The sequence below is a fragment of the Sarcophilus harrisii genome, chromosome 3 (genome assembly GCF_902635505.1).
Source record: "Sarcophilus harrisii chromosome 3, mSarHar1.11, whole genome shotgun sequence".
In the NCBI taxonomy this organism is placed as follows: Eukaryota; Metazoa; Chordata; class Mammalia; order Dasyuromorphia; family Dasyuridae; genus Sarcophilus; species Sarcophilus harrisii.
In genome coordinates this window covers 449,602,357-449,618,114 of record NC_045428.1, presented here as the reverse complement: position 1 = coordinate 449,618,114, position 15,758 = coordinate 449,602,357, and the positions used below count along the sequence as shown (strand labels likewise).

Here is a 15,758-nt window from a genome sequence, read left to right as displayed (position 1 = left end):
CAAATCAACAGTATTTGGAAAATCTCATCATCATCAATAAGGAACCCTTTTATTTGGATGCTTTATAGAATATTCCTTTATTCTGAGAAATACCTTTCATAAATATATGTATTGAATCTGTGTAACAGCCACTTGATGTCAAAAATCAGATCTACCTATCTTAACACCTCATTTAATCTCAAAACTCAATTATCTTTTAAACTTTGTTCAATAATCCATTGAGTATTGCTAGCACTACATAGTAAATAAAAGAAATAATGATTTTACTTCATGCTACCAGAGTCAGAAACCTCATTACTATTCTTTCTAATCTGCAACTAATTATTTGTACCTTCTCCCTGGCTAACCTTTGGGTAAGCAATTCTGTGGCCATTACTTAATATCCTTTATAATTGATCATTTTTGTTCATCTCAGACTTAAAAAGATAAATTATTCCTTCATTTACCCTTCTGTTCCTAAGGCTAACTGTTGATATTTTCAAAGCAAAACAAGAATTTCCACCCATTAGCAAATTAGGCAGTTATCTCTATTCCAATACTTCACTTTTAAATCTATTTATTTATTTAATTTGTATTTTTCTTAGTTCCTCTTGGCTAGTAAAAGGAATTGGATTATAAGATCTTTGAGAACATGATACATGTACATGGTACAGTGCCTAATACACCTTTACATTTAAAATATGATAATTTTTGTAATCAGCATAAGATTTCCTTATCTTTCAACAATAGATTCTAGGATTTTGTCAATAATTGAAGTCAAGCTCATTGGTTATGGTTTGCAGACTGTACTCTGACCTTTTTTGAAAATCAGGACAATTTCCCTTCTCTCTCATTCTCCCCAATCAGTAAAATATCAATGACAATGGCTAAGTAATCACACTGGTTACTTTTTTTTTTCAGTTCAGCTCAGCTTAGTGATTTGAATTGGTTGATGATAACTGGGACTTTCTTGTGTTGCTTGCTATTCATCTTGGTTTCAGCTCATTATTAACCATTTCCATTTGGCCCTTCCAAATGCCATTTTCCTTATCAGAAAAATAGTGTTTAAGAAACCAAATAAGTAACACATGAGATTAGTAATATGCTATCTTTTCTTCAGCATCTTTAATCATTCTATACCACTGGTATTGATCTTCTATTCCTCTTTTCTAAAAACAAAACTCACATCTTTTTGTTGTTTTTGGCATTTTGGTATCAGTTTTTATCAATTGGAATTCTACTCTCTTGAGTTTACTATGGCACACTTTCCCCATCATCGTCCATTGCCTGCCTTTTCTTCTATTTTCTATGCATGTCCTCTTAAAATTTAAATTGTTGGAGTTCCATGGATGGAGCCAAGATGGCAGAGTATAGTCAGGAAGCTGTTGGAGCTCTCCCAGTTTCCCTCAGAAAACATTTGAAACTGAGCCTCTGAACAGAGTCTGAAAGAATGAAACCACTCTCCAGGTCAAGATAGACTGACAAAACTTCAAGAAATGTCACTCACACTGGGGTGAAAAGGGTGATCAGGCTAGGTCAGATAGATTCTAGAAAAGCTGGTGAGAGGGACTTAATCATAGCAAATCAGCATCTAAGACCTTCACTCCTGGCTCAGTAGAGGAGTAAATCAATGGGGCAACCCCCAGTACCAGCTCAGAAGGAAAATTCTGGGAAACCAGGCTGTTTCCTCTACCCCCTACAAAAACAAGGGGCCCCCAGGCTCAAAATCAAGGTTTAGAGCTGCACAAAAAGCTTGGAACAGCACCACCTTTATGGGGCAGAGTTCCACTTTAAAAGTAAAAAAGAGGAAATACCAAAGAAAAGGAAAAAAAGTGAGCAAGAAACAGTAAAGAACTGTGACAATAGAAAGCTACTATGGTGACAGAGCAAACCAAAACACAAACTCAGATGAGGAGAGAATGTTCCCAGAAGAAATCTCAGAGTAAGATATATTGGTATCAAGCTCAAAAAGGTTTCTACAAAAGCTCATAAAAGACTTCAAAAGGCAAATAAGAGAGGTAGGGAAAAATGAGAAAAGATATGAGAGGTATGGGTGAAAGTCAACAGTTTGAAAAAGGAAGAAAAAAATTGTCTGAAGAAAACAACTACTTAAACAGTAGAATAAACCAAATAGAAAAAGAAACACAAAAGATGACTGAAGAAAATCACACATTAAAAACTAGAACAGGGCAAATGGAAGCTGATGACTTTGTGAGACAGCAAGAATCAGTCAAACAAACTAATAATGAAAAAATGTAAAATACCTCATTGGCAAAATAGCCAGCCTGGGAAATATATCCAGAAGAGACAATTGAAATATTATAGACCTGCCTGAAGGCCATGACCAAAAAAAAAAAAAAAAAAAAAAAGAGCCTACATAGTGTTCTATTAGAGATTGTTAAAGGAAAGTGCCCTGATATTCTAGAAACAGAAGGGGAAATATTTATTGAAAGAATTCATCGATTACCTCTGGAAAGAAATCCTAAAAGGAAAACCACATAGAACCTTGTTGTGAAACTCTAAAACTATAATTTCAAGTTTAAAATGATGAAAGCTCTAGACAAAAACAATTTAAAGAGCAAATCAAAGAGCAATAGTCAGGATTACAGAGAATATGGCAGCTTCTACAATAAAGCATTAGAGAATCTGGGATACCATATTCTGGAAGGCAAAGAACCAGGGGTTACAACCAAGGATTAACTATTCTACAAGATTCAGCATTATCTTTCAGGGGAAGAGATGAAACTCCAATGAAGTAAGAGCCTTTCAATCATTTATATTGAAAAAAACAGAACTAGGCAGAAAATTTAATCTACAAACACAGAACTCAAGAGAACCATAAAAAGGTAAACAGGGGGAAATATATATTTAAAGGTTAAACTGTTTACATGCTTAGATAGGAAAACTATCTGTAACTCTTGCAAACTATATCTATCACAGACAGAGAGGGGCATCACATGGACTGAGGATGTGCTTGTGAATGGTCCTTGATGTGAAAACATCAAAGAAAAAGACATTAAGGGGTGGGAAATGGTCTGTACTGAAAAAAGGAGGAAAAGAGAGGTATAATGGGACAATTAGTACATGAAGAGGGGCAAAAGACCTATAACAATCTAAGAAAAGAAGGAAGGGGAATAAGTATTGTCTGAAGCTTGATCTCATCAGTTTTAGCTTTAAAAGGGAGTAATTTAATCATTCAATTTAATCTAAACCTATAACAAAGTAAGAGGAGAAAAAGGAAAAGAAAAGGAAGGGACAGGATAGAAAGGAGGGTAGAAACACCAGGGGAAAAGGTAGAGCAGGGGGAAGGGTTGATTAAAGATAAGGTAATGAATACGTATTTAAAAAACACTACTAAGAGAAGGGGGAGGGGTGATAGGAGACAAGGGAGTGGGTGGGTTGGATAAAAAAAAACATTAATAAGAGAAAGACTAGGGGTGATAGGCAATAAGGTGGTGGATGGGTTGGGTAAAAAGAAAACACACCACTAAGGACAGGATGGAAAGAGAGAACAAAATGATATATAGTGAAGAAAATAGGATGGAGGGAAATTCAGAGCTGATAATGGTAACTGGGAATGTGCATGGGATGAACTCTTCCATAAAATGGAAGCAAATGGCAAAGTGAATTAAAAAACAGAATCCTACAATATGTTATTTACAAGAAACACATTTGACACAGAAAGATATACATAGTAAAGGTAAAAGGCTGCAACAGAATTTATTATACATCAGCTGAATTAAAAAAAAAAGCAGGATTAGCCATTCTGATCTCAGATAAAGCAAAAGTAAAAATAGATTTTAATAATAGAGATGAAGAGGAAAAGTGCATCTTGATAAAGGGTACCATTAATAATGAAACAGTCTTGATACTAAATGTATATGTACCAATTGGTAAAGCAGGGAAATTTCTAGAGAAGATTAAGCCAGTTACAGGAAGAAATGGACAGCAAAACTATTCTCCTGGAGGACCTCAACCTTCCTCTCTTAGAATCAGACAAATCTAATCACAAAATTAACAAGAAAGAAATTAGGGAGTTTAATAGGATCCTAGAAAACTTAGATATAAGAGAAGGGGAAGTGGTGATAAGAGATAAAGTGGTGGGTAGGCTGGGTTAAAAAAAAACACAACACTAAGGACAGGATGGAAAGAGAGAACAAAACAATATGTAGGATATTTATTTCTGGGAGAAAACTGAATAGGACAGAAAAGAATATACCTTTTTCTTGGCAGTACATGGCACCTACACAAAAATTGATCGTGTATTAGGGTATAAAAAGCTCACAATCAAATGCAAAAAGGCAGAGATAATAAGTGCTTCCTTTTCAAACCACAATACAATAAAAATTATATTCAATAAAGGGACAGGGAGAGATACATAAAAAGCCAAGTGGAAATTAAATAATCTAATTCTAAAGAATGAGTGGGTCAAACAACAAATCACTGAAACAATTCATTATTTCATCCAAGAAAATGACATTAATGAGACAACATACCAAAACCCTATGGGATGCAGCCAAAACAGTTCTTGGGAGAAATTTTATATTTCTAAAATAGCTACATAAATAAAATAAAGAAAGAGAGATCAATAAATTAGGCATGCAATTTAAAAAGCTAGAAAAAGAACAAATTAACTCCTCCCCAGTTAAATACCAAATTAGAAATTTTGAAATTCAAAGGAGAGATTAATAAAATAGAACCTAAGAAAATATTGAACCAATAAACAAAACTAAGAGTTGATTTTTTTGAAAAAATAACAAAAGAGACACACCTTTGGTTAATTTGACCAGAAAAGGGGGAAAAAAACCAAATCACCAGCATCAAAAATGAAAGGGATGAACTTACCACCAAGGAAAAGAAATTAAAGCAATAATTATTAGCTATTTTGCCCAATTCTTTGGTAGCAAGTCTGACAATCTAAATGAAATGCATGAATATTTACAAAAATATAAATTGCCCAGTTTAGCCAAAGAGGAATTAAATACTTAAATAATCCCACTTTAGAAAAATAAATTGAAGAAGTCATTAATGAACTCCCTAAGAAAAAAATCTCCAGCACTAGATGAATTCACAAGAGAATTCTACCAAATTTCTAAAGAACAATTAATTCCAATATTATGTAAATTATTTGGAAAAATAGGTAAAGAAGGAGTACTGCCAAATTCCTTCTATGACACAAATATGGCACTGATACCTAAACCAAGAAGGGCCAAAACAGAGAAAGAAAATTACAGACCAATCTCCGTAAGGAATATTGCTGCAAAATTTTTAAATAAAATATTAGCGAAGAGATTGCAGCAATTTATCAGCAGGATAATACACTATTACTAAATAGGACTTATGCCAGAAGTGCAGGGCTGATTCAATATCAGGAAAACCAATACCATAATCAACCATATCATTAAAAAACTAAAAAATCATATGATAATCTCAATAGATGCAGATAAAGCTTTTGACAAAATACAAGACCCATTCCAATGAAAAACACAGGAAGATATAGGGATAATGGGAGCTTTCTTTCAAATAATAAGCAGTAGGTATCTAAAATCTATAGCAAGTATTATTTGTAATGGAGGGAAGGTGGATGTATTCCCAATAAGATCAGAGGTGAAACAAGGATGTGCATTAACACTACTATTATTCAACATTGTACTAAAAATGTTGGCTTTAGCAATAAGAAAAAAAAGAAAAATTAAAGGAATTAGAATAGGCAATGAGGAAATTATCTTTGTAGATGATATGATGATATCCTTAGAGAATCCTAAAAACTCATCCAAAAATCTACTGGAAATAATTCACAGCTTTAGCAAAGTTGTAGGTATAAAATAAATCCAAACAAATCATCAGTATTTCTATACATTTCTGACCAAGTCCATCAGCAAGAGATAGAAAGACAAATTCAATTTAAAATTACTATAAACAAAATAAAATACTTGGGGGGGTCTATTTGCAAGACAAACCCAACAACTATATGGACACAATCTTAATATTCCTCTCACACAAATAAAATCAGATCTAAACAAATGAAAAAAATATCACTTGTTTGTGGCTAGGCTGAAGTAATATAATAAAAATGACAATTTTGCCTAAATTGGTCTATTTTTCAGTGCCATATCAATCAAACTGCCAAAATATTATTTGAGAGAACTAGAACAATAATAACAAAATTCACCTGAAAGAACAAAAGATCAAAATTATCAAGGGAATTAATGAAAAAAAATAAAAAGGATGGCAACTTAGCAATAACAAATCTAAAACTACGTTATAAAGCATCAGTAATCAGAACAATTTGGTACTGGCTAAGAAATAGACTGTAGATCAGTGGAATAGATTAGATACACACAATGAAATAATCAAGGCATATAGTGATCTAGTACTTGAAAATCCTCAAACTCCAGCTTCTGGGAGAACTCAACTCTTTGACAAAAATTTCTGGGAAAACTGGAAAATATGTCAGAAAATCAAGACTTATATCTCACACCTCATACCAAAACAAGGTCCAAATGGATATATGATTTGTGCATAAAGGAGGGTACCATAAACAAATTAGGAGAATAAGGGACATTTACCTATTAGAGCTTTGGAAAAGGGAGGAATTTATGACCAGAGAACTAGGGAACAGTATGAAAGGCAAAATGGACAACTTTGATTAGATTAAATTAAAAAGTTTTTGCACAAACAAAACCAACAGAAACAAGATTAAAAGGGAAGTACAAATCAGAAAAAAAAAATCTTTACAACCAATATTTCTGATAAAGGTCTCATTTCTAAAATATATAAAGAACTGTGTGAAATGTATAACAACACAAGTCATTCCCCAATTGATGAATGGCCAAAAATATAAATAGACAATTTTCAGATGATGAAATTAAAGCCATCTATAATTATATGAAAAAATGCTCTAAATCATTATAGACTGAGTCTATATCTCAAGTAAATAATAAAGAAGGGAAAATGATCCAAATGTGCAAAAATGTTTGTAGCAGCTCGTTTTGTGGTAGCAAAGAATTGAAAAAGGAGTGGAGGCCCATCAATTGGGGAATGGCTGAAGAAGTTATAAATGAAGGTAATGGAATATTATTGTTCTTTAAAGAAAAAAAAAACATTGAAGAGACTGATTATAGAAAGGCCTTAAAAATTTTACATGAACTGATGCTGAGCAAAACAAGCAGAATCAGGAATACACTGTACACAATAACAGCAAGAATGTGCCGTGATCAACTATGAAAGACATTTCTTCTCAGTGCTTCAATGATTCTAAGCAATCTCAATAGACTTTGGACAGAAAATGCCACCTGCATCCAGAAAATGAACTAAGGAGCCTGAATATAAATCAACACATGCTATGATCACTTCTTTTTTTCTGTTTTTTTCTCTCTCCCATATGTTTTTCCCTTTTGCTCTGATTTTTCTCTTCCAACACGATTCATAAAGCAATATGTATTAAAAATAAACTTACTATCAAAAAAAATTAAATGAAAATAAATAAATACATAGAATTTCAATTGACAAGTTCCATGAACATGCACATTGTTCTCTGTACTTTCCCCATGCCCATATTCTTCTTCAACCATATTCTATCTCTTGGGTTTTTTTTAAATCAGAACCCTCTATATCCCTCAGGGATATAGAATCCCTGATCAACAATCCCTGAGTCACCACTTAAACATCTTCAGTGAGATAGAACATATGTCTGAAGCAGCTCTTTCTATGTTGTCAGCTATGTATGACCATCCCAATAGAACTTTAAACTCACAATATCTAAAACCAAACTTATTATTTTTTCTCTGAAATTTATTCCTAATGACTTTATTTTTCTTTATCTATGATCTCACCATTACCTTATTTCTCAAGTCCACAAACTTAATTTTATGTTTGATTTGTGCAAATATGATGACATAAACACTTAGTTACCAAATTCTATAAATTGTTTCACATTCCTTCTATCCATTTTCTTCTCTATTTCTACTGCTCAGAATGGGGAAGGGCCTTAAAGTTTATGTTCAACCCTCTCATTTTGAAGATGAGGAAAAATGAAATGGTTTGCCAATGGTTAAACTGGCAGTAACAAAGATTGTATTTTTCACTCATCTTCAGATTTCAAACCCAATGCTTCTTTCATCATTCTACATCTAGGTAGAAATGGCCATTGTTAAATCAGCAAGCCTTTCTGGTGAAGTAAACCTTTATTTCCCAAAGAAGTAGTGGCTAAAACTAAACTATCATTTTCAATTTGCACATCTAATGCCATGCATTATACCTGGAATAAAATGTGACTTACTCTTCCCATACCTGAATCTATTTGTTATAAATAACAGAAAGCCCTCTGAGATTCTTCTGATAAAAATATGACTCTGTATTTCTCTTTATTTTATTTTATTTAAAAATTTTAATAGTTTATTTTTTTCAAATACATGCAAAGGTAATTTTCAGCATTTATCTTTGCAAAAACTTGCATTTCAAATTTTTCTCCCTTTTTTCCTCTGTCTCCCTCTCCAAGATAGCAAGCAATCCAATATAGATAAAACTTATGCAATTCTTCTAACCATATTTCCATGTTCACCATTTTATACAAGAAAAATCATATCAAAGAGAAAAATATGAGAAAGAAAAAAAACAAACAAATAAACAATAATAGAAAAAAGTAAAAATACTATTCTTTGATACACATTCAGACTCCATAGTTCTCTCTCTTGATACGGATGGCATTTCCCATCACAAGTCTGTTGGAATTGCCTTGAATCACCTCATTGTTGAAAAGAGCCAAATCCATCACAGTTGATCATCACATAATCTTGTTGTTACGATGAACAGTGTTCTCTTAGTTCTACTTACTTCATTTAGCATCAGTTTATGTTGTCTTTCCAGGCTTTTCTGAAATCAGTCTGCTCATAAATTCTTATAGAACAATAATGTTCCATTATATTCATTATATCATATATCATTATATTCATATATCATATATCATAACTTATCCAGCCATTCCCCAACTAGTGAGCATCTGGTTCCTTGATACTAAAAAGGGGCTGTTACAAACATTTTTGGATATGTAGGTCCTTTTTCCTCTATTATGATTTCTTTGGGATACAGACCCAATAAGATTCTATTGGATCAAAGGGTATGCACAGTTTTATTGCCCTTTGGGCATAGTTCCAAATTGCTCTCCAGAATGGTTAAGATTCTATATTTGTTAACAAGAAGCATACCATAATGATTTGCCTCCAAAATGAAACTATCAGAGAATCTTCCAAATATAGACCAACTACATTTGTGTACTTAATATAAAACATCCAAGCTTGTATTACTCTAGAAAATCTATACTGTGTTTCCTATCATCTTTCTCATTCTATCTGCTACTGGAGTTTAGACAGTAAGATAATTCTAACTATGCACCAGACACAGTGCTGACATAGTGGGGATAAAAAGTAAAGCAAAATATATTACTTTCTTTTAAGGAGCTTATAGTTTAGTGGGGAAGACATCATGCAAGAAGTCACATACAAAGAGCAACCTTATATAATTAAGATAAACATAAGATAAATTGGAAATAATCAACAGAGGAAAAACATTAATATTAATGACAATTGGAAAAGTGTTGTCTGATATATGTATTTGGTTGTCCTACAGAATTTGAATTTGCATCCCAATATTTTTATTACACATTACACAAATGTGTACATTTACACAAAGCAGTAATTTTAAGCACCTGGGCAATAATCTAAAGAATCTTAAATATCAAAAGGATAATAAAAAAGATAGCAACTCATTCTAGGACCATTTTTTTTATTTTAACTAAGTGGGGAAAAACAAGATCAAATTGATTAAATTAATAGAAAGAGAAGGAAAATAAGAAAGACTTACAATAAGAATAATGAAAATAATAATACATGCCATATCATATAAGAATAAGTTGAAGAATAATAGAACTTAGAATGTTTGGTGTGAAAAATAGAAGACTGAAGAGTGAAGGGGTATAATAACTATTTTCAAGCACTTAAAAATCATCATAAGTGTTGTGAGTTAGATATATTCTGAATACTCCATGAGCCACAGGTAGTAGTAGTGATTGAAATATGTAAAGAGGCAAGTTTAGGCTTGATTTACAGAGTGGGAAAAGCTTCCTACAATTGAAACTATAGAAAAATTGAGGGAAATATCTTGTAAAAGGTGAATTTTCCTTCTTTAAGCAATGATGATTTATCTAATATTTAACTAACAGATTTCTTGTTCAGGTTAAGACTGGTCCTGAATGGCCTTCGCATTTTCTTTTTAAACAACTTTTCAATCTGAGATTGGGTGTTTTGATGATTTTTTATTTGATGATGATGATTTGATGATAAAAAAGCCTTTTTTATCTGAAGAGTAATAAATAATATTAAGAGGGGAAAGATAATTCCATTTTACCCCCTCTTAGAAATGCAAGGCAAGTCAAATCCATATTTTCAGACATTCTTTTGCCAAATAGTGCATCCACATTGAGATGGAATGTGTGAGGATGAGAAAAATAGTATTCTTTCAATATTAACAGTTCACTTTTTATATTCTTTTAAATTCTATAAAATATTCTCTACAATAGCTCAGGGACATAGGCAGAAAAAGTATTTCTGTCTCCAGTTTATGGATTGAGAAATGGCTTCAGAAAGGTTAAATGGCTTCAACCAGGTCACACTTCCAGTAAATAGAAGAACAGGTACTTGAACCTTAGATTAGATTTCCTGGCACCAAGTTCAGCACTCTTGCCACACCATCATATCCTGTCTTTTTTCTCTGGATGTCTCATCTGAATTGACCTCACATAACACAATATATGGAACAAGTCACCCCAAGCCATTCTTCACCCTCCCATTACCATAGCAGGAGGTATCTTACAAGCCCTGACGTTGTGCAAATACTCCTCTCATCTGAGTTGCACAGTCTTTGCTCAGAGCTGGTTGGAGGAGGATGCACTCAATGGCGTCTCCTGCTGGGATCTCCCAAGAGGAAAGATTACTAATGAATTAAAGCATCTCCAGCATCCACAATGTAGCTCATTCTCCAGATAGTCTAATTACCTTCCCCACAAGGCATTTTTTATTTTGTTTTTTCCCACATAAACTTCTGCCTGCCATATTTTCCTCTTGCCCTGGATGTGAACTCTAATGTCATCATTACCAAAGCTGAAAATACCAAGTAGACAGAGTAGAAAAGCAAAGAAAACTGTGCTGCAATTGAATCCAGTGCAGGATTGTCCATTTCCTTCTTTTGAATTCATGTGAGTTTTTAGTAAAGCTTGAGATCCAAATGTGCCAAAGAAATTTTCTGAGCCTCCCTGCCAAATTTTCAGCATTCATTGGGTTCATCTAGAGTGAAGTGAATTTTCTGGAAGGCCTAGCATATTTGGGATAAATTGATTTGACTTCCTACATTCTGTTGATACTCTTCCCAGATGTGCTTTGAAGGAACTAGTTCTAAATCCACTTTGAGCTTGTACTTGTTAAGTTGCCTGGAATAAATTATTTTTGTTTCCACATCACAGAACATGATAAACAGTTCTATTTCTCATGAGCCACTCTCAAAGTATATTCAAGATTTTTTAAGATGGGTCTGTAAACACCAAGGATTGCCTTTTTCCCCCTTGATAGACTTCTTAAATAACATACTTTATGACTTGGTTAGTTCAGCAATTATTTGGTGAACACAATCAACATAGAAGATAAACCTATATGGAATAGTTCAGCCATATCCCTCCTCATACCTTTTTTTAAAAAAATATTTCAAGGTTTATTTTTGATCCTCCTTCCCTTGCGAACTTTGGTCTAAATTATTTAAATCATATTTCCTAAGTATAATGTGTTTGTGTAAGCAAAGTGAATTATATCATTTGCCAAAACTTTATAAAGTGTGCCAGATATTCTTGGCAATGACCTTCCTTGATAGTTTGGAAAGTAATGTATTCTTTGGAGTTATTTCTTTTCCTCCTTTCATCTCATCAAACAATCCACTTGACCTTTCCAGTTTAGAAATCTACCAATGTGTTCTGCTGACAATGGAATAAAAACTTTTCTTCCTTCTCCACATCATTTTATAAACTATCTACATCAGTATATCTTGCAGACATTAAGTTTATGGGTACCCAGTAATATGCACAGCTAAACATATAACAAAAATAACATCAAATTGTCCAAGAACAAATCGAGTTGCTTTACCAACTCTGGTTGGCATCTGTCCTTAGAAAGAGGTCATTACCTGAAATTATCATTGTTCCCTCTCCTAGAGAGTGATAAGTTCTTATAATAATCTTATGCACCTGATCCACGCTTGCCTTAAAATGAAAATGAGGGAGACTTAACATTAGAGAACAAAACAAACATTTGTATTTTCAATTTGGATTTAAAGAGAGAATGTATGCGTGTATATACAGAGAAATACACATATAGATCTCAATTTTGCTATAACCATTCCATTCCCTAATTATTCATCAATTCTTCTAAAGGAAGATGTTGGGATGGATACCAGGAGAGTCCAAAGCCTTCTGCTGAAATCAAGAATTTACTAAGTGCTACTTTACTGGGGAAATACAGCTTCAAAGGTCTCACTTTTACTTAGATTAAAAGCAACCATACAAAAGAGCACTGATTTGGGGCAAAATTGACTGATTTTATTCATGGTTGTTATGGAGTATTGAAAAGACAGATTGTATTGGATTGTTGCTTCAAATCAGGGCTAAGAAAGCAGATTTCTTATTTTTGGAGTTCTAAATATTTTTTCTCCTTGTAATTTTATATTTTTTATCTTGATTGGAATAACAAAAAAAGACATTTTCACAGTATGGGTCATTCTTCTGGACAGGAGGTTTTATACTTCAATCCCTGTTATGCCAAAACCAAAAAAAAAATAAAATAAAATAAAAATCAGGCATCTCAGCATTATTTCTGAATTCATATGCAGCAAAAATCCATTTTGTCTTTCTCCTTTATATTTATGCAGATTAGCTACCAAAACCAATTTACTTGAAATATATAATAATAAACATATGTACCAAGTGCTAACCAGTTGTTACAAATTCAACCTTGATCACATAGGTGTTGTGTGGGGAAAATGCAAGATGACTGTTTCAAACATGTAACGAGGCAAGAGCTTTCATGATTACTGTATTTCAACTGCAAAGCACAAGCAAGAAATCACTTGGAAATAATATAGTCTCAGAAAGTATTGAATAAAACAGGACATTTCTTCTGAAAAGCCTCTGAAGATTATACAACATAAAACTATATGCAACACATAAACATTTATTTTTCAATTTATTTTTTGTAATTTCATGTTTTGTAATGTTTTGTGTAATTTCAGCAGATTGGGAACTTTCCTCCTGGAATCTCTCTTTACCAATGTAGAAGTCATTTATAGGTTAGGAGAATTGTGTAGGGACACAGAGAGGTCAAGTGATTTGTCCATAATCACTGTAATAATAAAGGTTAGAAACAGACTTCAACCCGGACTTCCTAAATCCAAAACCAGTCTTTCATGCTTCTCTCTATCTCTATCCTATTCTGTCTTACATAGATATCATATATAATGAATATAAAATAATACATCAAATACTTTTTGGGGGGTTGGGAGGAAAGAGAGATCTAGAAGTGTAATGTCATTAATTTAAGGAACTGGAGGAATTATTCCTAGTATAGAAACATCTTCCACTGAGGCAAGTCAGCAATTGAAATGTATCTTTAGTTCAAGAGACATGGTAATAGTTTCATATCTAGTGTCTCTCAGAAGCAAGATTTGAAAGTGTATTTTCCTAGTTCAAAAGATGGCCATTTATTTATTACACCTCTTTTTGCCATTCATATTAGAGATAATGGATAGATGGATGAATGGATGGGTGGATAAGATACTGGTATCCAGATATAGATAAAAATAAGTACATATATGGCAGCTAGGTGGTGCAGTGGATAGAGATCTAGATCTGAAGTCAGGAAGAACTGAATTAAAAATCTGACTAGACATTCACTGTGTGAGCCTGGGCAAGTCACTTAATTCAGTTTGCCTCAATTCCTCTTTTGTAAAATGAGCCGGAGAAGGAAATTACAAACCATTCCAGCATCTTTGCCAAGAAAACCCAAACACGACTGAAAGGAATGAACAACAAAAAAGTCCAAATGTAGAGTTTTCCAAAGCTCTTGGTGCAGTTTTAAACTTTAATAACTATTAAATACTTTTAACTGAACAAAAATTTTTAGGACATCTGTTATAACATATACGCCTAAGTCTTGATTATTGCAAGTTATCAATCCGGTAAAGTGGTCCTATGCATTCATATTCACTCTGTTTTGTAGATGTAATTATATAAACTGTGATAAATTAGTTCCAGCCCAATGGAAATATGTATTATGAATCAAATTATCCAACCACTTCAGGGGATTCATTATTCATATTAATTGATACCTACACAGATTTGTGTATGTATGCATATATGTATGTGCACATGAAAATGTATATGTGTGTTTGTGTGTATACTATATATTTATATTTTGTATGTGTATGATGTGTGTACACATATAAAATGTGTACAGAGTCCATTCTTACTTATTCACATTAATGACAAAAACAAGTACTAGAAAAAGGATGGATAGTACAAAATAGGATAATTCCTTATTGATCATAGAAATCCATGTTTGATTATTTTTGTGGCATAGTTATTACCTTTTTGAAGTGTATCAATATTAATATTAGCTTCCCTTTTCTGAGTATATACCACCGGTAGGAGGAAGAGGTAGCTTAAATAGCTGCTAATAGGAGAAAGTCCAATTGGGAATAAAAGCATGCTATAAATAAGAATACATACATATACATTCACACACATGCATGCACATATATCTTGACATATTTGTATGCATACCTATGTAGACATACATACATGTGTGTTAAATGTATATAATATATGCATAATCACAAAAATACATAGGTAGTGAAGAATCTATAGAATTAGGGAAACCTAAAACATTTCCAGCTACTAAAGAGCACAAATTATCAATTCGTTTCAGAGGTATAAAGGTTGTTTATGAGTAAAATAGGATAACAGGAGAGCATGCCCCTTGAATTCCCTAACATTCTACCTCCTATGTATGTCCCATGGCCACACACGCCTATAATACCATCTCACTCTGTCTTTGATTTCATTACACCTTGTGACAGAGCAGCTGGGGAATCTATACAATCCAGAGATGGGCCAGTTACACAATCTACACAGAGGTATCCAGTGGCAAAATATCAATTATCACCTTCCCATTTGAGAAGTAGAAGATTGGATTTCAGGTGGGTCTCCATGGCCCACTTGTGTTCAGTTCAATTCTAATGCTTATACAAAATATCTTGATTCTTTCCAAAGGACAAAGGAGATGAAATCCGTGATTGGACTAAGACAAATCCAGATAAAAATGGAAAACCAATTTGGTGGGGAACTGAAAGTCAGACATTGTGTAGAAAGCTCTCTGAAATGAACACACCAAAGGAAAGCACAGTGGGAAAGTGTGATAATCACACCCACAAAGGGAAAAATGCTTTTAAGTTGAGGACACTGATTAGAGTAGAAGTTTTACTTCTCTTGGGGAATGTTAATAGTCTCCTCATAGATCCATAGATCTGAAATTATAGATGACTGTAGAGAACACTGGATCCCTTCCCTGCCCCAACCTTACAATTCTCATCTCATTTCAAAGTTGAGAAAACTGAGGTCCACTTAACAAAGTGATTCTATAATTAATAGGAGCAGAAACATTGAATTCAGGACCTTTGACTACAGA

General features: G+C 33.1%; 1 protein-coding gene across 1 annotated transcript in view; it reads right to left on the bottom strand.

Annotated features, from left to right (window-relative positions):
- The window catches only part of OPCML (opioid binding protein/cell adhesion molecule like), a 1,459,533-nt gene that overhangs the window by 1,203,251 nt on the left and 240,524 nt on the right, over positions 1-15,758 (bottom strand). The gene's annotated exons all lie outside the window — the stretch shown is intronic.